Source organism: Patagioenas fasciata, chromosome 1 (genome assembly GCF_037038585.1).
Source record: "Patagioenas fasciata isolate bPatFas1 chromosome 1, bPatFas1.hap1, whole genome shotgun sequence".
In the NCBI taxonomy this organism is placed as follows: Eukaryota; Metazoa; Chordata; class Aves; order Columbiformes; family Columbidae; genus Patagioenas; species Patagioenas fasciata.
In genome coordinates this window covers 97,550,717-97,573,109 of record NC_092520.1, presented here as the reverse complement: position 1 = coordinate 97,573,109, position 22,393 = coordinate 97,550,717, and the positions used below count along the sequence as shown (strand labels likewise).

General features: G+C 43.8%; 1 protein-coding gene across 4 annotated transcripts in view; it reads right to left on the bottom strand.

Moving 5' to 3' along the window:
- Positions 1 to 20,533, bottom strand: part of AGPAT3 (1-acylglycerol-3-phosphate O-acyltransferase 3) — a 93,448-nt gene extending 72,915 nt beyond the window's left edge. Inside the window, exons 1-2 of one of the 4 annotated variants that reach the window (XM_071811613.1) lie at positions 20,114 to 20,533; positions 18,871 to 18,957 (exon numbers count right to left, since the gene is read on the bottom strand). The gene's annotated coding sequence lies outside the window, so the exon portion shown is untranslated. The remainder of the gene's footprint in view (positions 1 to 18,870; positions 18,958 to 20,113) is intronic. The other 3 variants (XM_065860780.2, XM_065860796.2, XM_065860769.2) reach the window with 3 other exon arrangements.
- Between the last annotated feature and the right edge of the window lie 1,860 nt (positions 20,534 to 22,393).

Here is a 22,393-nt window from a genome sequence, read left to right as displayed (position 1 = left end):
ATGCCCCCATTCACACACACAGGCTGATTCTTCCAGATGACAAATCCTTACACACAGTGATCCCCTCTCTAAGTGACAACATGGAAGCAGATGCTTTTTTAAAGCTACTGTATTACTCCACACTCAGCTCCGATCAATGCAGCTGCTGTTTATTTACTTTGTTGTTTCAAGCTCCGTGACAAGGTACAGCAGCGAAACTTTACCTGGACACCAGCTCTATGGGAGATCAGATGTGTGTAGCATTATGATCTATGCAGAAGGAAAGGAGACACCAGGAATCGATGCACAAAAGCACAGGAAACAAAGAACTACCTAGCTGGGCTCTCTGTCGGCTTCTCTAAGCAACAGCTACAGGATCAAATAACAATAACCAAATTGAAACGGTTTGTCACATAACGGTGTAAAGATCTGAACTTCATAGTCTGGGTAGCCAAGGCGGCAAACTATATAGGACAAATTAAAACGTACTGACCAATTAATTAGCCACGGAGGCTTTAAAGAAGGCTGGTCTGTCTCGCTTACAGCTCTATCAATGAAAGCCATCAGCCTCTCTGAAGACAGCAAGAAAGTAAGGGCAGCACAGCAGGCTTCTCTCACCTCTGCTGGGCACGGGACGGTAACGTGCTGGGGGAGGCAGACAGAGGGATCAATTCTCTCATCAAATCTGAGTTTACTCCTAAAATCTCTACTCTGAAAATCATATCCAGCAACATACACACAAACAGAAACTTCTATGGGGATAAACACTGCATGCAAGCTTATACTTCCAAAAACTGGGCAATATCATTTGGGGGGAAAAAAAGTGCAGAAAATACACATAGCGGCATACATGTACACTAAAAGTCATGGGCAAAACCTCAAACTGAGGGAACATAAGGCACCCAAAAGTCTTAGGAAATTTAAAAAAGAAAAAGGGGGGGGGGGTGTTATACATCCTCTTTTGCTTTCACCTATGTTCATATTTCATCCACATAGCTTCTTCCACTCATAAATAAATATATGAAAAAACAACCAACACACACACACACAAAAATTCAAAAAACAAAAACCAACCAAACAAAACCCAACAAAAACATATACAAAGGCTTCTTGCCCCCCAGCTACTCGGGATTGCCTCAGTGATCCCCACACTGCATGAAGTGATCCCAAGCACCGTTCACTCTGGGGTTACCAGGACGAGGGGCAGAAAAAAACCCTTGCTAATGTATAGATATACTCAAGTGACTCCACAATGACTAAGGGAAAGGGGAATAATTCTTTGCAAACACTAAAGACAGCTGGCAGTTTACTCATGCCCCATGCAGAAATGCTTTTAAATGTTAAACAGCACAGTCAGAGAGATCTATTCCTTCTCATGTCTGCACCTCCCCCTGCTTCCAGTTGCTCTGCTCCTGAGAGCTCCATTACTTGTGTTAAAGAGTCTTCCCTTTTAATCTACCTACTGCTTTTCAGATTAATTTCACAGCATGTTTTTTTTTTTAATTTTAAAATCAAACGGAAAAAAAAGATAACATTTGACTGTAAGAATATACCATTACCCGAATAAGCCAGTTTCTTTACAGAGAGAAAGACAATAATAAAATTAATCTTTTAAACACAAAGATGGGCAAAGGAAAAAGAGAAATGAACAAATACTGAGGAACCAGGCTTTTTTGTTTGTTTGTTTCTGGTTCTGTTGTTTGGTTTTGTTTTTTTTTTTTTTTTATTTCAACGTGACAGATTTGGGTGCTCCAGTAAGACTGTCTGCCTTCAAGCTGCAGGAAATACAGTCAATGGCATCTACATGTCAGAAGCCTGCTTTCCCATCTCCTTGCCAGTCTAAGCATAGGGTCAGATTTCCTCTCATTTTCAAGATGCCTCAAGAGGCTAAAATGGAACAGTAGAGCCACTTACTACCCTATTAAGAAACTAAAACTATTTAAAAAAATAATTTAAAAAATTGTGAGATGCCTCTCCACATCCATCACATTCATTTATTACCACATAGCAAAAACTCTCTCATTATCCTCACAGGAAACAAAGTCATATGTAAACACAACATTTCCTAAGTGGATGCCAGATTTTAGGAAGAGTTGCTCTTTCAGGAATAAGGAACCCATAAAACAATACAAATAATTAAAGGTTCAAGTATTTACTGGCACATGGAAAATAAAATTCCACTCTCACAGAGCATCCTAAGCATAGTGCATTCAGTAGTAAGTGGATTAAGACTTCACACACACCTCAGAGGAGACATCTAGGGGCATTACAGCTTTTCTTTTGCAGGTCTCCCAGCTTCACCTTGCTCTCCAGCACAACCACCACCTTAGAATATCAAATGCCAATCCACTTTTGGCAAATGGAGAAATAAGGTTGCACCACTTTTGGTAGACAATAGGTAATCCTGCAGCACCGAAGACCTGCAACTGCTAAGCCAGCAGGTTTGGGTCTGCAGGGAGGTCCCCAAGAAGCGCTGCTGGCCGACATCCCATCGCAGGGACAGCTGCCCCAGGAGCAGAGGAACCACACATCACCCAGACATGTCCAGGGCCTCCATGACAGCAGATCGACCTCCCTGGATTTCCCTGGGGCTGCACCTCACATGGCTCATGAGGCTCAACGTTGCACTGCTTGGGCTCACAGGCCCGAAGGGATAGCTGACTCCGTCCATGTTTATGTGTCCTCCTTCATCCAGGGCCCTTTTGCAGATGAAGCGCCTCACGGTGTCACCAGCAGACAAGACAGTTGGTCAGATGCTTCCTGTTACTGACAGATGTGTCCAGCTGCACACACCACGAGTATGGCAAAAGATTAAGGATGCATTGCCAAAATGACTGGTGCCAGCCTGCACTGGTGCAGAGCATGTCCGGAAAGGAACAGCAAGTATGTCCTGACCCATGCATGCACACCGCTACCGGCATCCGAATTCAATATCCAACATCCTTCAGAGATCCCGCTGCAATCCCATGTTGCTTAAAATATAAATACCATTTGGAAAAGTCACATAATCAGGGTAAAGTGCATGGGTAAAGCAAACATGCAAGTGCCCTCTGGATCACCGAGGTCAACCCTGGTACCACTTGTACACAAGCAGATGAATTTGAGAAACACTGCAATAGACTTTAGAAAGTTTTGTTGACTGGCCCGAGTCAGTATGAACAAGATCTCTCTTTTTGAGCACTCTGCAGTCAGAAGGAATGGTTATGATTCCTTGTGAGTGCATTTTGCCAGGTGCCTCACTTGGCAGTGTTCTGCCCCACTGCCCAGCCCCAACCATGGTGCTGCAGGCTCTGCTGCCACCTCCTTCCCAAGCTACACACAGCCCAGTGATTTGTTATGCCACAAAGCGCCATTTGATCACAATCCTCAAACACAATTTGAGCTTTTCAGAAAGCACAAATTATAGTATTTTTTGCCTATTTCATTATAATGTTATAACATGCTTTTCAATGTACTACTGGTGAACAGAACATATTTTGATCCATATGCAAAATAGCAGCTGATTTTAAGACAAAGACAAATAGTTAAAAACAAGCACACAGTTAACACCACCTGAAAATTGCAAGCATTTGGTGCACTCCAAAGGAAAGGATGTTTGCTTTTCAGCAGTGCAATAACCTGGATTACACATCACTTGAAGTGCTGGTTACCGCAGAAAAGCACATGAGTTACTGAACTGGGGGGAACGTTTCTAATTACTTATTTCTAGGCCTAAAGCTCTGCCTGTTGCTTGATTCTTAAAAACAGCCAACTATGCTCCTGTCTTTCTCTTGGACATGTAGAAAACTAAGAGAATACGAATATATACTTTAAAAATCCCAAAACCTCTCTCCTTCCACCTTATGCCTTCCCTCCTGCAAAGGTATTTATAATATTAAATGCTTACTCAAAATACTAAACAAACAAATCTACACAGACAATTTATATGCACCTACATACAAGGAGTTTTAATAAAATCTGAATGCTTAGTGAGCAAGTAACTTCCATCGCCCCTATTTCAGATAGGCATTCAGCTACCATTATCAACAACATTCACAGACTCCGAGAATCTTACTTGAATTTGCACCCATTGATGTGACTGCTCTTCAGAGGCTGGACTTTCTCTTACTATCCAGACTAATCATTCTTTCCACAGCTCAAGATGGTTTTAGTATTTTCTGTTCTAAGGTGGCTTTGCAATTATGGTCTCATCAAATTCTAAAATGCTCTTTATTTTTTTTATTATTATTATTATTATTAATAATAATAATAATAATAAAGCAGCTTCATTCAGGACACATGGGTGCCTTGAAATCAAGAGGACTTAAACATATATCTGAGTGTTTTGATGAATAACACATGATTGGAAAGCATAGAGATGCAAGTACTTTTTGCTAGGAAATTATTTTGCTCTTCACATGACAAATATTTTTCCAAAGCTGGAAACCTCCAGAGACGTTTTCTTGTTTCTCTCGAACATCAGATTTATTACAAAGCTATCACATAGTGTTCCAATGTATTTATTAGTTTGGAAGTACTGTGCTAAAGGACAGTGAGAAAGCAGGGGGAAAAAAAAAGTATCACCATACTGATCCATTCACTGCCTTGCTTATTTTACCTTTATCATGGCAGAGGCATGCTATTTCATTAAAATGAGTATGACACCGTGGCTAGGAACATGCAGTAAAGAAAACGATCAGACACTACTTGCCTCAGCTGCTTAGAAACTATTTAATGCATAATAAAAATCTTGCTCCTGCCAACAATGAAAATATTAAAGTTTACAGCACTTGCAGTCCCATAAGTATATATTATATATCTGTCTTTGAAGACACACTATTCTTAGGCTTACACATTTGCATTTTTGCAATGTTGAACTCATGGAACATTACTGTACTATAGTTTACTCTAACATCTTCATTTCAGAGTGATTTTAAGCTGAGGTTTGAGGAAAGGTCTACCAGTTATAAAGGCTTCTAGGTTAACAGGCAGACAAAAGAACCCCAAACAACACGTTCCTTGAACTTCTTACCAACACTTACGGAAGAGATACAGGTTTCTATACACAGGTGCCAAGCATCTGTTTTAGTTCCAGGATACATCCACAGCATCCATATGGAACTGGCAGATGTGACACCAGACCATCAGGAAACCTACACTCTTTGAGAGGGGTGGCTCCAGGCATGGAGAAATACCCCAGAGTGCCTAAAGCGACATTAGATATTCAGACCCCAGAGTCGCCCCCCCACTAGTCTCCACAGCATTTAATTAAAGAAGATGACAATCAGATTTAGAATCGGCCCGGTCCCTCCATCCTCACCCCTTCCAGCCAGTTAGTTTGGTGGATGGCCACGTGATTTCAGCGCACAGGAAAGAAAGCTGCTTTTCTCAGAGTATTTGGAATACTTTGCATGGTATCAGTCTGACAAATAACTGAAGAAACTTTTGACAATAGTGACCACAAGAAGAAAAGCACACACTTAAAAACTGAGCTGCACAGAAGGCAAATAGAAGATAGCAGCGTGAAAGGACTAGGCTTCCACAACATCTCAAGAGATATGCAACACTATTTCCCACTATGGCTTTGTGAGAGATCATGGAGTTTCTCTTTTTATTAAGAAAAAGAGCAAAATCACGTTCCAATACAGAAGAGCATACATTATGAACTAAAAAAAAAAATGGGGTTTAGGTATCGGAGACATTAACTAAAAACATTAACTACCTGATACACACACTTTAGGAAAGTGTTTTCTACCTGCACAGAGCTGCTACCCTGTTCTCCAAGGTCACTGCGATTACTGATGGAAACCACCATGACACCAAGAACAAATGTGACATTAGCATGGCTTAAGACTCCAAATATTCCACCTTATTTTACCTAAGTGATTTATAAAGTTTACTCTGCTCACTGGCAGGACTTTACATTTCATATTCATATTAAGCACGAAATAGTTCAAAACAAGACACAGCTGATCTATAGAAAAAACTCTAAGTCAAAAGGAAATGGTTTTGCTCCCCTTTGGGCTTTATTACTTTCACCAAGGCACTTCTGTTATATAGTCAGAAGTACATTTAATACAAAACAGAAATTAGGGTTCAGGAAGCTGAAACAAAATCATGTCAGGAAAGTCACACATTGCCAACAGGAAAGAACACTCATAAAAATTAGTTTGAACACTTCAACTCTTCCAACTTCTATTGTGAGTGATGCCCAGCAATAAAAACATACCCATACAAAATAAGTCAGCCTTGGCTGGTTTGATTTTTGACCTGATTACATTCTTCCTCCCAAAATAACCTCTCACTAAACAACTAAAAAGGCTGCAGTCAAGAACTGGCCAGTATAACCAGGGTCTTTCACGAACTTACACAGCTCCCTCCACACGCAGAAACTGTCACTTCCATCGCAAGAACTGCAAAGCTGTCTGCGCTAAGTTAACATCTGAACAAGTCTTAAGATAGGATCCTACATAAATTAGGATTGCATCCAGACCTGAAGCAAGAAACTGGGACTCCTGAGAAAGAGATACTGCCATTCTAAAAAATACGCAGCAGCTCTTAAATGCCTGTGAGAGTCCTCCAGAGCACAGCCCTAGCCTCTCATCCTCTGAAAAAGCAGCAGAAAGTGCCTTGGTGAGGTACAGGAGGGAGGAAGAAGCAGAAGCAACCCACTGGGTCCATGGTGGAGGACAAAGAAGTTTGACAAGAAGCAAATTCCGTGTCTAAGAAACAGATCCGGGAAGCAATAAGCAAGGCAAGGTGAGATGTAATGTAGGAATGCAGAGCAAGGCAGGCAACAGGGAGTCCTAGAAAGAGAAGGGCTGAACTGCTGAACCTGCACAGCCTGCTCAGCGTCTCCCCACACACCCTTCTCTATTTCAACTCGGACCCTTTCCAAAAAACCTGCTGGCTTAGTTCATAGCGGAAATAATGGCAGCATCTACCCAAATGTAGACCTGTTTGGGTACCTACCTGCTGGACTTGGGAGAACCTCGGCCCGCGCTCTAAGCACACACACTTATATAAATGTAAAACCAAGAAAATCTAGGAACAGTTAAAGGCCCTTTTCACTCCTTTCATGTTCCTTCTCCTTCCTCTCCCTTCCCCATGTACATCTAGTATAGAAGAAAGATGGTTAAGAGGTGCAATAAAGAAAACCTGATATAATTCCACAGGAAGTACAAAAATGAACTACACAAAGATAAAGCATTACTAGTACAGTTACTTAATCTATCATGCAACGTAGCATTAAACTTACCTGCTCATTACTGTAATTTGGCAACTGAGTCAAATGCTTAAATAAGAGCCGTGACAAGACCTACAGCAAGTGGGATAAAACATGGAAGAGGAGGAGGAGGTGAACAAGAGAAAATTACACCAAGAGATCAAGATAAGTTGGAGATGCACAAATTCACCTGTCTGAGAAGATCCACCCTCTTCCAGAGAAGATCTGCTGGCTACAGTCTCAAGGAAAAAAAACTCAATGGGAAAAAAAATAAACCTCCACTTTATAATCAAGTTGTATGTGCTTGGCACTGCTAGAACTTGTTAATCACAGTTGCTGTCAGACAGACACCCCTGCAGAGAGGACCTGTGTCAGTGCAGTGGGTTTTTAATTTGTCTAACAATTATTCTCAGGTTTAGAAGCACAGAGCTAACGAGGACTCACTGGCTAGCTAGAACAAACCCGCACTGCGAAATGCAGGTACCAGATTTCTGCTGCTTATACCTTCTTTCACAGGTGTAATTCTACCAGATTATACCAGATTTGCAAACTCCAAATACTACACTATCTGCAAAAGACAGAATCTTCAAAGACAGAGGGTTCATTTACTAAACAGTAGCACCCAAAATGCTTCTAACATACAGAATCCCATTTTAACATTGTTCTGTAATTAAGGCAGAAACACAGCAGGACTTCCCTCTCCTACAAGCATACGGCATTTTAAAAAGTAGCGTATTGCAAATTCCCCCAACAGCTCATTGAATGAATGAGTCATTCAACAGAGGCTCAGTTGATCTTAGTTCTGTCTCTCCTTCCTAGGCACACACTCCACAGTCAGCAACAGGAAGACCGAAATTCCTTGCAGTCACAAGGAAGCAACCTGTTCTTATTTATATTAAAGATACACATACTTTTGATGAACTTTTCAGACACAGTTGATGGCAGTTCAACGCTGCTGACATCAGGCACTGGTCAATGCTGGGGAAAGAACTCAAAAGATATTAAGTTCCTTGTGTGGAGCATTCTAGATGTCGTGTGTTTTACCAACACACAAAACCCATACGTCCTGCTAAACAATTTGAGGCACACCATGTATAAAAGAAAGCATTTCAGGAAGCTGGATGGTATTTCTTTTCTGTTCATACAGAGTGATAGACCATCACAGTCCATAAATTTTCTGGTACTTCATCTCTAATGTTTGCTAGTGAAGTCCTTGGCATTACAGGGAGCCAAGAATTTGACGCAGATTTTAATTCATTGATTATCATTCTGCAAAACTACTTCAGCACCCACTAGCTTCGTGCAATGGCTGTAATTCCAAAAAGGCAAGAAGCAGAGAGAACCCGTGCTTGCATTGAAATTCTGCAGGCACATACCAGCAAGCTTCTGACTGAGATTTACCCAGCCTTTAAGCTTTTGTTTAGTGCCCTCCACGCATTGCTGGTAGTTGATGCTTCTGGCCAGAGCAACTCACATGTACTTTGGCTGGTTGTCAAGAATTAATTCTGTGCCACAGAAACTCACCAAGAGCCGAATGGCTGAAAAGTAGCAAAACAAAGGAAATTAACACCATGGTCTTTGTAGTAGCTGGGTTCAAGTTCCAGTTTAAAGGGGTCAGTATCCTCAAGGCTTTGCTATACCTTCTGCATGAAACAAATGTGGACTGCAAGTGAATTGTCTTCACATACTTAAAGTGGAAGACATGAAGCAGCCATTAATTAAAAGGACCCCACGTCAGAAAAGCTAAAAGAACAATACCCTTCCCAGGGTCATTCAGTCTGACGCACAGATTGATCAGCATTGCCCTGTGCTGGAGTTCACAGCATACAAAGTTCCTAGAGTGGAGCAGGCTTGCAGTACAAGCCTCTACCAAAACACAATTACAGTATGCGCGGCTGAAGGGGATTTCAAGTGGTCACCTAACCTAGCTGTCCCAAACCTTTGACAGCTAAGATTCTCCATCACCTTTAACTTATTTTCTTCATCATGAACACTAATTTCTTAGCCCCCCACCCCAGGCTCCCACACATTTTTTGCATGGCAACATAAGGGATGAGCAAAGACAGCCAGGACTTCCATTCTTTGGCTCCTCCCTGCCCCTTGCCCACATCTCGCATTTCCCACCAGGGACCCAGCACTCTGGTCCCCAGTGCAGGAGCACCAAACCCCAGCCTTCCCACAAGCATCTGCCAGGATCTTTATTTTTGAGTTCTTTCCAGCAACAGAGATTTCACAACTTCTGTTTGGCAATGGAAAGATTTTTCCAAAGCCTTCTAGCTCTCCCTTTTGCATCTTAAATCCATAACTTCTTGTCATCTCTACAGCAGGCAAGGAGAGCAGTTCACTCCCTTATCTGCAGCAGGCTTTCAAGTGTTCTCTACATAGAACCACCTTCATTCTGTAAACCTTCCTTTGGTAATGTTTTCTAGATATCTCTGTGAATTTTTTCACACAGTTTTTCTTACAGCTTAGTCCTTGGGAAAAAGCATTTCTTAAAAGGTGAAGCCTTCAGTTGCATGCCATGGTCCAGCTCATGCCAAGAAGCGTCATTTCAAAGTGGTGTGTATCCCCATCCCACACACTTGGTTTTTGCTTTTGGGGTCAGAAAGAAGGGGGGGGGTTGGGGTTTTTTTGCAGCCACATAAGATTGACTCACATTCAAGTTTGCAAACTGTGAAGTGGAAGCACTACATTTTTGGTTATTATCAAACCAGGTATTTGGTAGGAATACAGACAAGCCTGGGGCTTTCTTTTCCCTTACGTTTTGCCAACCTAGCTGTGTTAATGAATAGCATTAGAGGACAGACTCCAGTGCAAGTACAGAGGCACAAATGAATGTAGGCAATGATATCACCAAAACTGATTGTGGTTGATTCTATAGGAGGAGGAGAATTAAGAGTACCAGCAGACTCCTCCCTTCCAGGCTAAACTGCAATCCCACTACAAAAGCCGCTGCCAACCTTTTCTCAGTGTTGATATTCTTATTGCACTGGGAAGGAGAAAGGAGCCAACTAGGTAGGAGGTAAACAGCCAGTTTTATCTGCCCTGTGACAACACGCTCACATCCAGGATTACTCTGCTATTTCACTGCTCCCCATGCTGGATCAGGCAGGAACCTGAACACACAAGAATATGGCTCTGTTCCCTCTCTAGGGACCCAGATCTCAGGAAAGTTAATGCTGATCAACCAGAAAAGGACAGGCTGCCTGAAGGAATAGAACGGAAAAAAAAGAAAAAAAAAAAGTTGAAAGTTGGCTATTTTAGGTGACCCAGTAAAACCAAAGCATCTGCATAATGCTGCAAGGCTCTTATTTGGAACTGAATCCATGAGGTTCAGAAAGGGAGCTTACAAACGCCACAGTATGCTTCAGACCATTTTTAAAGCTTTTTGGCCTGCACTCGTCACTTTAAAAGCCAGCAATGTTTTCACCAAGCCCACCCCTGCCATGTGCCTCCTTGTCACAGAGCAGAGATACAGTAGCTATTTCTCTCCTAAGAAATTAAATCCACTTTTTCTTGAAGGAGGAGGGTCAGGAGGGTGAGGGCACCACACTTTTTTAAAAAAGAACATTAAAAAATAATTATGCTAAACCACATATCAGCACAAATTAAAAAGAGACAGTAAAATGCCTGCTTTCAACTTGCTTAAATATTCAATTAAAAACAAACATTTAGCAAAGTTTTATTAAAATAAATCAACTAAGGAGATGCTCATTAAACTAATCCAAAACCCACATTCTTTTTGGATGTTCCTTCATTGAAAAATAAGTCTTCAATCTGCCATTATAAACGCGATCATGTCCTCCATGGATGTGCCTTCCTTTGCAGCAGCAGCGAGTGTGAAGAACAACCAGTTCCGATTTCAAACATAACACCAAGTTCATTAAAGCTTCAACCTGTTTCCCTCATACAAAAACACATCCTCTGCCTTTCTCAGGGCCAGCAAGCTAAGTTATCCATAGATAACCCTTCCCCGTAGTTCATAGCTTCCTTTGGGATCCATCAAGACAGCTTTTGAATTGGTGTCTGAAGAATTAGTGTAGATGGACGTTAAGTACTGGCTTTCCACCTGTAGCGCCTTAAAAGCAAACCAAAGGTTCAGCCTTCAAACCAGACCTACTATATGGCTGCTTGTCAAATGCTGAGATCGTTGCTTTTGTATAAAATGTTTAAGGTTTAGGACATTAAAAAATTGACAAAAAAAAAAAACAGACAAGAGAAAAAAAAAAATATTATAGCACTCTCTTTTGCTGTAGAGAAAGGTACAGGCACATTACCTGAATGATGTAAGGCTCATGGTGGGTTACATACAGCAGGTCCTGTTAGTTCAGTGATGATGAACACTATCTGTTTTTTTACTGTGAAATATAGCCAAGATGATGCTGTGAATGCCAGTACATCAGGTAAACAGCAAAACAAGGAACTTTATTTTTTTCCAGTAAAGCTAATGATACCTTTGGGTCCTGGAAAGCTACAAAGCCTGCTTTCCAAGCTACTACAAAAAATTCCCTTCAGTATCACCACTACTTCCATCAGCTCTGTTTCTCCAGCATGATATTGCTACTGAAAAGCCAATATACTACTCTGGCAGTATATTGGAGTATACCATTAAAAAAAAAAAAAAAAAAAAAAAAAACACACCACACAAAACAAAACAAAATTATAGTACACAGACTAAAATGAAACTTTTCAGCCAGTAAAGCTTATTTCCTTGTTGGCAAGTTGCCAGCAGAAGCTTATAAATCAAAAAGAGGAAAGTACCATCAAGAGGGCTTTAGTATAGGCACAGTTGCACCCAGGAGACCTTGCTAGTAGTACAGATCTAATAGCATGAGCATACATACCTGTTCATTCTAAGACTATATGCTCCAAAAACCTTTCCCATGAATCAAGTTATGGCTCTCAATTCACAGCTACAGCTGCAACAAGCAAGCTGAAGCAATGCCGTTTTTAACCAAAGCTTTTGTTTCCAATGCAAGGCTGAATGTCTTTTCTAGGGCTGAGCAAGACCAAAGCAGCAAAGGAGCACGTCTGTACCAGCTCAGAGTCGAGGTCCACCCTGTTGTACAACACATCCCCGGGCAGTGGCCAGCAAACGATGGCCACGGAAGAGCAGAGGACCTGGCAAGTGTATTGCGACCCTGCTGCTGCCCAATCTCTCAGCCTTTAGCAATTCGCAGCCAAGGCACTTCTCAAGGTAGAAGTACAGGGCGTTTCAGGAAGATGGACCCCATTTCAAAAGCAGTATATTTCGCTATTTGGGTCCATCTTTTTGAAACACCCCATAGCGCTGCTGCCCTTGGAGTTCAGCTTAAGACACACTGCTCTAAGGTTGCTAGAAAATGAACGCAAACTTGGTCCTTTCAGAGGGTGCGCATTGAGTGTTTTCTGATGAGTATTTGGGCAGGAAAGCTTGCAAGGAATTCAGCAGTGATAGGTCTCAGACCACCACAGAAAAACACTGGGGAAAAATACAACTGCAGAGTTAAGCTAGCCAGTTCAGTTTCCATCATCAAAAACAATTCAACTCAAGAGGACAAGAAGCAAACTAAATTACTCAAAGTGCATAATATTCAGATTAAGCCATCTCAATTCTTAAGAGAGATCATGTAAACATCCTTGCCACAGTGCTAACTATATATGAAACACCTATTTTCAAACAGTTGTCCTTCCCATGGATAAGAGTGATAGCACACTCAAAATGGATGTGAAAACATTCACAAGTTCCAGAAGAGTTAGCTGTGAACAGAGGTGAGTAAAAGGCATGGCATTCTGTCCCTTGATAGAAAGCTGGCTGTGGGGTGGCCAGGAAAACAAGATTTCTTTGGCCAGAAAGGCAAAAGACAAGATAAAAACCACAAAACATAAAATATCAAGAGCCACCTCAATTCCACAAACTCAGTGATGAGGGTATTTCACTGGAAATAGGGGGGATGGAAAAATCAGTAAGGATCTCAAATCTGGCCCAACTTCCCAAAGCTGCTTATAATTTTAGCCAAAGGTACTTTACAGGCAAAGTGAATTTAAAAAAATTAAAATTAAAATTAAAAAATCCTTTAAATAGAGAAGAGAGATTCATAGGAAAAGAGGGGCTCCAACTGTCTGTACTGTGCATAGCCCCAGGAAGCTGCCTGAGGAACCAGAGGTCTATAACCCAAGGGCCATAGGCATCCAACAGATTCACGAGAAGAAGTTCAGCTCCAACACGCTGGTAGGAAGCCCCAGGCTGCAGGAAGGCATTTGGAACATGGGGGCCCAAAAACCAAACACACACTGTGCAGCATAGTGCTGGATGAATCAATCAGAACTGTAACTGGGAGATAAATGCTTGTATTAGGCATTAAAGGTGGATTGGTCAACCATATAGCCACGCATCTCTGCTTAGCCAGGAGGAGGAACAACATTTGCACTGAAACCTGATGGAAGGCTACCAGGCAGGTTAACAGGTTTAAAAATCTACTTTTATCAAATAAACTGATTATAGCTGTGTTATTTAACTGTATGTAAGCCATCATGAAAATTTGGGTCCAGAAGCAGTCTAGCCTGCATCACTACCAGAAACCTGAATGCTGACCCTGCAGGAAAAGACTGAAAACTCCTAACACTAAACCATCATATGAATTATGTTGAGAGAAAAGACATCCATCATGTTCACCTGAAAAGACCCAATCTGCATGTGAAGTATCCTCAACTTCAAATCTCCAGGGGAAAAAAAACCATGTTCTTTGCACACAGTCAAGATTAGGCAAATCTTGCAATGGTAATTACAGATACTGCATCCCCAAGCCATCTGCTGTGGCATTCATAACTGCTGGAAGGGCAGCACAAAGAGCTGATGGGGGAGAAGAGAGAGACATTACCAGCAACCAAAGCCAGGCTGTACAGGAAAGCTGTGACACTGGGCTGACCCAAATGGAAACTTACGTCCTGGTTATTCAGACCTCCCTCAGCTTGCAGATACTGCTAGTGTTCATGTAGCAGAGAAACAGCCGTGTCTGCAGCATTTTTGGATCAAAGGGAGCTAGGAGCCCTGCCTCAAGGAAACTCATAACCCTGAGCAAGCCCAGGGGGAAGGATCCGACCAGGACCTCATCCCACAAATAAGTGAACCTGTGCTCTTAATTCAGTTTGAGCAACCCAGCTTTCACCCATGGACAAACATCACAGCCAACAGCTCTGCCCATCTCTCCTCCAAGAAGTGATGCCAGTAACACAGGCAGAATCATTTTAGAACAAGCTAAATTCATCCTTTACAAGCACGCTTAGGGCCCAGCCTCATGTATGCACCTGCATACTGAGGACTCCTGCAACTGCAAAAAGTTTGGGTTTTGTTTTCCTCTCTCCATCGGCACAGCTACAGCTAGAAGAGGCAGGAAGACGCATTCACCCACCCCTTGATAACATACCCGCATATCTTAGTGGAGGGCCAAGCCATGGGCACTTTGAAAAATCCCTCTTTTGCAGTACAGCTGGAGACAATGCAAATTAATTGTTTCGCCATCCATAAAAAATTACAACAATACTCACTTCATAAGGCTGTCACAAGGATTATTTAACATCTCTGAAGAGCTTTGAAAAAGGAATAGCAGCTATTGTTCTGAGTACCATAGAATTTGGAAAGATCCCACATGAATTTTACACGACTGTGCATGTGTGACAGTTGCAGCACCAATAGATTATTTTTCTCCACAAAAAAGCCTCACAGAAGCTCATTTACTCTAGGCAACACTTTCGTCAGAAATGTACTTTCTTGCTCATTAATATATCCAAAATAGATATAAACTTTGACTATTTAATTAATAGATTCAGGTGCTGTTTCTAATCTTAATTAAGGGCAACATTGCATTTTTGACAAAGAATTCAGTTTTTAGGCTGTCACAGCTCCTAAACACACTATGATTACCTAAGTAATGCTAATGCACAAGAACAACAGGCAAAAAAAAAAAAAAAGGCGACTAATATTTTCACTGAAATCCCACTTCCTTTACAGCAAACGAGAAAGTCTGGCTGCATGAAGAGTTGCTACACATGGAAAAGAAGCCAATGTTATACCACTTACACCTGACCATTAAAGAGCAAAAAAACTGATGCAGAAACATTGTACAGGTTTTAAATAGTGTTTTTTTCATGAATATACACATACAGAGGAGGTATTGGTTTCTAAATGTTCTGCCATACACTCAGATCCACCTCTTCCATAAGGAAAATTTCTAGCATATCTCTCCAAACGTATAAGGAATCTATATGCCCCTTCATTCTCACAAAACATAGGGAGATCAACGCCTGCTTCAAGGATGAGCATTTTTTTTTGAGCAGTCTCAAACTACAGCAGTAATCAGTAATTAGGCAACAAGGTTGCATCCAGGGTAGAGACCAATCTGGCTGAGAGAATTACCATATCCACTGCACAAAGCTCCAAAGGATCATTGGGACATCTTTGGTTCGGAAAGCAAACACTACATTATTGATCCTACTGCAAGAAAAACAACAGTATTAGGGCTCATCAGTACATTGGCTTTCATTCCCTATCCAAGATGCGACAGAAAGCTTCTTCTCTTAATTTAACCCTAGTTTTTCACCAAGGCACTGGCACCTACAGGTGCACTAAGTAATGCAGAATTGCAGTAGCAAGCCTTAAACAGCTTAAGTCCCAAATTCCTCAATTCCCAGGGGAATCAGTAGCCCAAAATAATGCAAAATGCATGGAGGAAATTGCATGTCCAAGGAGAAGGAAGGAAAGAGCAGAGAAGGAAGGAAAGAGGAAGCACCATGAGCAGCTGGGCTGATTTACCAATAGCACACAGCAAGGAGATGTACCATCAATCCCAGCTTTCCCCAGATTTATGTCAGGTAGGGATCAACAGCTTTAGGGGAAGTTCAGAGTGCCAAGATGATCAGCTCCTTTGTCTATAGAAAAAAATTCTTCACGGAAAGGATTGTCAGGCATTGGAACAGGCTGCTCAGGGAAATGGTGGAGTCACCATCCCTGGAGGGGTTTAAAAGGTGCTCAGACAAGGCTCTTAGGGACATGGTTTAATGCTGGAGTTAGGTTATGATTGGACTCAATGATCCTGAGGGTCTCTTCCAACTGAAATGATTCTATGATTCTATTCTATCAGTCTGATGGGCAGCAGCCTCGCATCTTCTGAGTAGTGCATTGTTTCAATACAGCTCTCCTTGCATTTTCCCTGGAAGGTTTCACAACTTCGACCTAGCACTTCCCTGGTCATGAACAGGGTACCCTGGTACAGCCAGTCACTTGCCTCTCCTACTAAAACTGTTTGAGTTTTGCATGGTTTTACAGACAGAAAAAAGAGTCCCTATGGCTCTCAGTTCCTTTTTACAACACCGAACTCTCGTTTGGACAAGAAGCCAGGCCTCCTGCTTCCCCAGATTAATGTCCTGGCTACTAAACTGCACAGTTATGCTATCTGTCCCATGCAAGGTTAGACAGCTGCAGATAAAGACACAGCAGAAGGAGGTGCTGTTGTGAAGGACTGGATCCAAAAGTAGCACTTGCAGAGTGGTCTTTACAAAAGAGATATTTCTTTCATTTTTGCTATGACTTGCATGTAGCAGCTTTAAGAGCCCAGCTTCTCATCACTGTCATGTCTTGCACACTTCTAAATGTGTCCAGACTCACAGGAATAAGGAAATTTTAATAGGTAAATCATAAGTATCCACCAATTTAAAAAAAAAAAAAAAACAACAAAAACTATTTAAGTAATGGTTTGTTTCCTTTTAAATAATTTGGACTCTTGGAATTTGAACTTCTGCAATTAATAAACCAAAAGAGGAAATAGAATTTATTGGTTTGGTGCACTAGCAAATTAAACACTTCCTATATTATCCTGATTTTAGCAATAGGTCCCTGTGTCCTAGTGATAACCAGTCCCCAACATAGACAGTGACTCACTCCTGGAATCCTGACATGATCGTGCATCAGATGGCAAATTGATTTTCATGTAATACATTTAACCGCATCTTCATCAAGCATGCAGCAGAGGCCTTGAGATTAGTGCTTCTTTTTCTCACTTTATGTTGGTTAATATCGTAAGTAAACAAGAAATTTTGATAACAATTTCTAATGCCTCTCTATTCCCTTCCTTTTAGTTTTCCTTTAAAATATGGTACCTATTACTTATTAAGAGCTACCCATATGCCAAAGTTGCCTGAAACGCAAGCATCCTTTACTAGGGGCTAAGCACCAGAAGGTAGTGGAACGGTCTGAGAGACAACAAAATTTTGGGTTCCCTTTGCTTTTTGTCATTCCTTTTGTTCTTTACTTTGTAATGTTCAAAGTACCAATTGCCTAGTCACCTGTTCTTTGTTCAAGCACTGACTACAGACTAAGACATACGCAGCAACACTCACTGTTAACACACACACACACACACACACACACACACACACACAAGACATTTAAAGAACAGGACATTTTTTAGGCAGTACAAATGATAATTATCTTTCTTTGTCATTGGCCATTCCTATAAAGAATTATGTTCTTCTACGCCAAAGGAGCAAGACTGCATGCAACCTTTCTTGTGTTTTTTCGTATTTGCATAAAGCATAGAAGCAGCCTACCAGAATGTATCGATATCATACAATCAGTAAAGGTGAACTCATTACAGTTAACAGCAATTCTTTATTCATATTGGTTCCCCACAAAATGTAAGCTTCAAATCCAATTATTCCATAATAGTTTTGTAAGTAAACAAAACACCATTCAGGATTTGAAAACAATGCATCTTTCTCCAATCACAGGCAGGAAGTAAAAAAAAAAAAAGATAAACTAGCACAGGACTGTGCAATGGTTTCATTTTGTAAGAAGATTAATGCAGGGCAGAAAGCTTTGGCTTTGTCTGGGAAAAGAACATACACTTCGTGCTTGTAGTGTTCCCTGTAATTCTAGGTAGAATTTTGCCCTGTTAATGCATCTCTTCAGAGATAAAAGAAATCACACTGGGAAGAGGAAATAGCATCGTTATTTCCGTCGCCATTACCTCAACTAAAGTCCATTCTGATTTCAGCCCTTGTCAAGTACAACTCGTGTACCCTTGACTGAGCGATCTGCAATGTTTGTTAAACGGCAGTACAAAGTTTTGATAAGCGGTCCTGCCATTTTAATCATGCTCAGCAGGGACAATCTGGTCAGGTGTTTTTCCTGTGCTTGTTGAATTCAAGCTATATTTGGAGACCAACTGTTCTCCAGCCTGCTTTCTCCAATTAAGCGTGTGTATAGGGGTCCAGAGGTGAAGGTGGCAATTAAGAGAGAAATGAATAATGAGGCTTTCTTAGAGTACATAAGATTACCCTTAAAAAAGGCTGAATACAGGTAGTGAACGTAATGCACATCATTTTAATTGCAAAGGTTCAGTAACAATAGATGTGAAGGAGAAGACTAGAGTACACAGACGGGAACCACAAGCCAAGGCTCCTGTGAAAGTCATAGGAAAGACCAGAACACATACGTTTAAAGTCCAAGAGCCGGAATTGCTCAGAGCACAAAGAGCTCTCTAACAGCCCAACATTCATCGCAGCAAAGCAAGTTCACTGCAGGTTACAGCGACTCTGTTTAACTTCATCATCCCGTATATAGCTGCAGTCTTGAAAGAAGATAAATGGAAACCTTACAGGTTTTACCGCTTGTAGAATCAAACTTAAAAAAAAAAAAAAAATACACATACCTATCTGTGATTATGTTGAACTTCACCCAAATAACCTGTAGTTCGAGCAAGGAGCCTCAAGTGAAGAGTGTCACCGCAAAAGAAATGCTGCCAAGACAAGAGAGCTTAACATTTTACTTCGAAACATGCTTGTACGTATCAGCAATTCACCAATGGCAAACATGATCTTGGACTCTAGCCTATTTCCCTTAGAGCAGGAGAGGGGGAAAGGCCATGAAGTTTAGTTTGGACTAGAAATTAATGAATCTGATGACATGATGAGCTAACAAGGCTGTTACTGCTTTGAAGAAGGAGCAGCAAGATCACTGCAAACTCTGCCACTTTACTTTCTTGTTCCACACCTGCTCTCTGTCTTACCCAGGGGGGAAGATGAAGATTCAAAGAGGAAAAAATACCGAAGGAGAAGAATATGTAAGTGTGGTATCAAATAGGTAACAGTTGCAACAAAAAAGTTCCCTTAGAATACAGTGTATTAAAAGCCATAAGGGGATAATCAATGTGCTTATTCATTTAGATACCTACACATTAGGTTAGCAGCTTATTAAATCCATCAGCACCATCTGAACAGAATCCAGGCACAACAGCATCCCATTTGGATGTCACTCTCAGATCAGATCTTCTCCATTTTGCGCTCTCAAGCCGTGCACCCAGGTGCACCTGGCTCTTCGTAAACGGGCTTTTCTTTAGATTTTGTTTTGTTTCGAACCGCTCTCCTACTTTTCCTCCCGCCCTGCCTACCGCTCTCCCCTCCCGCTCGGCAGAGACCCCGACTGCCCCACTCCCGGCAGCGAGCCGCCAGCCTGCACCTCCCTCGCTCCGCACCCCCGGGAGGGCGCCCATCTCACCGTGGGAGGGGGGATGCATTGCAGCCGGGGCCCGGCCGCGCCGGCGGTACCATTGTGCCCTTCCCCGCACCGCCGCCATCCCCCCGGCTACCCCTCGCTGCCGGCCTGGCTGCCGCCCCCCGCCCGCCGGCGCACAAAGGGCTGCGTCTGCCGGCAGCACCGGCACCGCGGCCGCCGGACCGAGCCGGGCCCGGCGCGGCTCCGGTCGGCGCCGCAGCGGGGGGCGGCGCGCTGGGGCCTTCCGAGAGGGGCGCCAGGCGGAGCCGCCGCCACCGCCCGGGAGCGCCCAGGCGGGGGGTGCTGCCCCGGCCCACGGAGGGCCCGGCACGGGCAAGGTCTGCCGCCCGCCTTCCCCTAACAGACCGGCACCCGCGCCTCGCCGGCGGAGCGGCACCAACCTGCAGTTCCCGCTGCCGCCTCCTCGGGAAGAGCCGGAGCTGCCTCTGCCCGCCTCAGCCTTCAGCCCCGGAGCGGGCGGCCTTGCCCGCCTCCGCCTGCTGCTGTCCGCGGTGCCACCCCGGCGGCGGCGGCGGGCTGGCTCGGCGCCGCTGCCCTCGGGAGGCGGGGAAGGGGCGAGCGGGGCGGGCGGCTGCGGGAGCCTCGCTCATTGAGTGCGGCAACCCCAACTGTCGCCGCCGCCGCTGCTCCCCGCAGCCGCTACTTCCTGTGCAGCGATGGTTCAGTTCCTCCCGGTCCGCTGGGGGCAGGAGAGCCAGGCGGCGGGGGGGGACGGAGAAGGGCGGGGGGGTCGGGTCAGATAGCGGGAACGGCAGCAGCCGCCGCTTCTCCTGCCCAGCCCCGCCCCGGCCAGCGCGGCGGGGCCTCCATCAGCCGCTCTCTCTCTGCAGCGCAGCCCGCTCCGCGCCCAGCCGCCGCCTGCGCCCCCCGCCGCGGGGCGCCCGCCACGGGGTGCCGTCGCTCCCGCCCGAGGCGCCCCTCACCGCGGCTCCGCTCTCCCGGCGGGCGGGGGAAAGGAGGGGAGCGGGTGTGGGGCGATCGCCCGGCCCGGGGAGGGGAGTGCGGCTCCCCCAAGTGAGGCCAAGACGCCGCTTCCCGCCCGTGCAAGCCCTCTCCCCTGCCCCAGGGAGCGGCGGCGGCGCTTGCCCCCGGCCTGTCCGTGAGGAGGGAGAGCAGCCTCGCTCGGACACGGCCGTTCACCGGAGTCAGGGCTCGGTCTCCCGCTCGCCGCCCTCAGAGCGCTCTGTGTCCTCCCGCCTGCCCAGGGGCGCGTCCCAGGACCGCAGCGGCGGGGAGGTGCGGGGCCTCCCCCGCTTGCGGGCCGGGCCCCGCCGGAGTCCGGCGCTGCCGCTCCTTGAGGTGTAAGTGAAGCTCCCGGATACCTACACAGGGACGGGGGAATCTGTTTGGAAGAAACGCGAAGATGGCACCGTGAGGAATCAATAACGGAAATTCTCAGCAAGGCAGGAAACCGCTACGTAACACTGTTAATAAATAAAGATACAATCGCGGGTCTGAATGAACAGCAAAGCGGTGAAGCGGCGGCTCTCGGCTGCAGGGGTGATGCTCCCCATGCGGTGCATGGGGTGGCCTGGCAAGGGCTGGGCCTGAGGGAAGCTCCTCGTGAAAGGAGCAGCGTCTCACCTGCGTTATTTGATTTCAAACAAATGTAACGCCATAGACTGACACCATCTTTGTGCTCCTACATATACCATAAAGAAGCAGGTCAGAACATATCAAAGGGAATACAAGTTTGGTCCGTTTTTCAGAATAAGCCTTGAAAAATAACGTTTTTGTTCAGAATCTTACTCGTTCTCTTCAGGGTGTGACAGGACTGCATGCAGGGGTTGCAGCAGCTGAGTTTGTCCTGGTCAGAGAAGTTCATCTCAGTGAGATTTTCATGGGCAATAATGACTAGGGAGGTTTTCCTTTCCTTTCCTTTCCTTTCCTTTCCTTTCCTTTCCTTTCCTTTCCTTTCCTTTCCTTTCCTTTCCTTTCCTTTCTGCAGTATGAGGAAGTGACAAAACTTGGAAATTACAAATATTTCATTACAAAAAACAAAACCACTTTAAAATTGGAACATTTTCAAATACCAGCATCTAGCATTATTCTCCAAACACCTTACTGATGCTGCTAAATAATTATACTTTTCAAGATGATGGGAGCTTGCAGATCTCAAAGCCTTTCAATAGAACTGCATACTTTCATTACCTCTGAAATCAGTTTCTTGTATTTCATTCCAGAATGTTGATTCTGAGGAGACTTGCGTTAAGCAGTGGTGTCAAAGGACAGTGGTCATAGTGCTCTCTGGAGCATCGCTGTAAAGGAGTTGCTACTCTCAGCAGTTATGGGAAACCTGTTAAAAAAAAATGGTTTTAACAGTTATTTAGGTTCCAAATGTTCTCCTCTTTTGCCTGTGGTATGTGACATTCAGCACATCATAACTCAACCTACTTTAGAAAAGTACATACAAGTAATATCTAAATATTTATGTTCTGTGTTTACTTGAAGTGCCATTAAATCCCTTAATTGCTGTGCTTTCACAATCATTACAGAACTCCACTGGTTTCCAGTTGTACATGAGTTCTATTACGAGGCAGAGATTCTGCCCTTAGGTCAGGTGCATATGCAGGTTTTTCTTCTCTATCCATCTTCCCCAGCACAGCCTCTTACTGGCAATCCTGATCAGCCTTAGCTAATGCTGCTCAGCCCATGCTGGC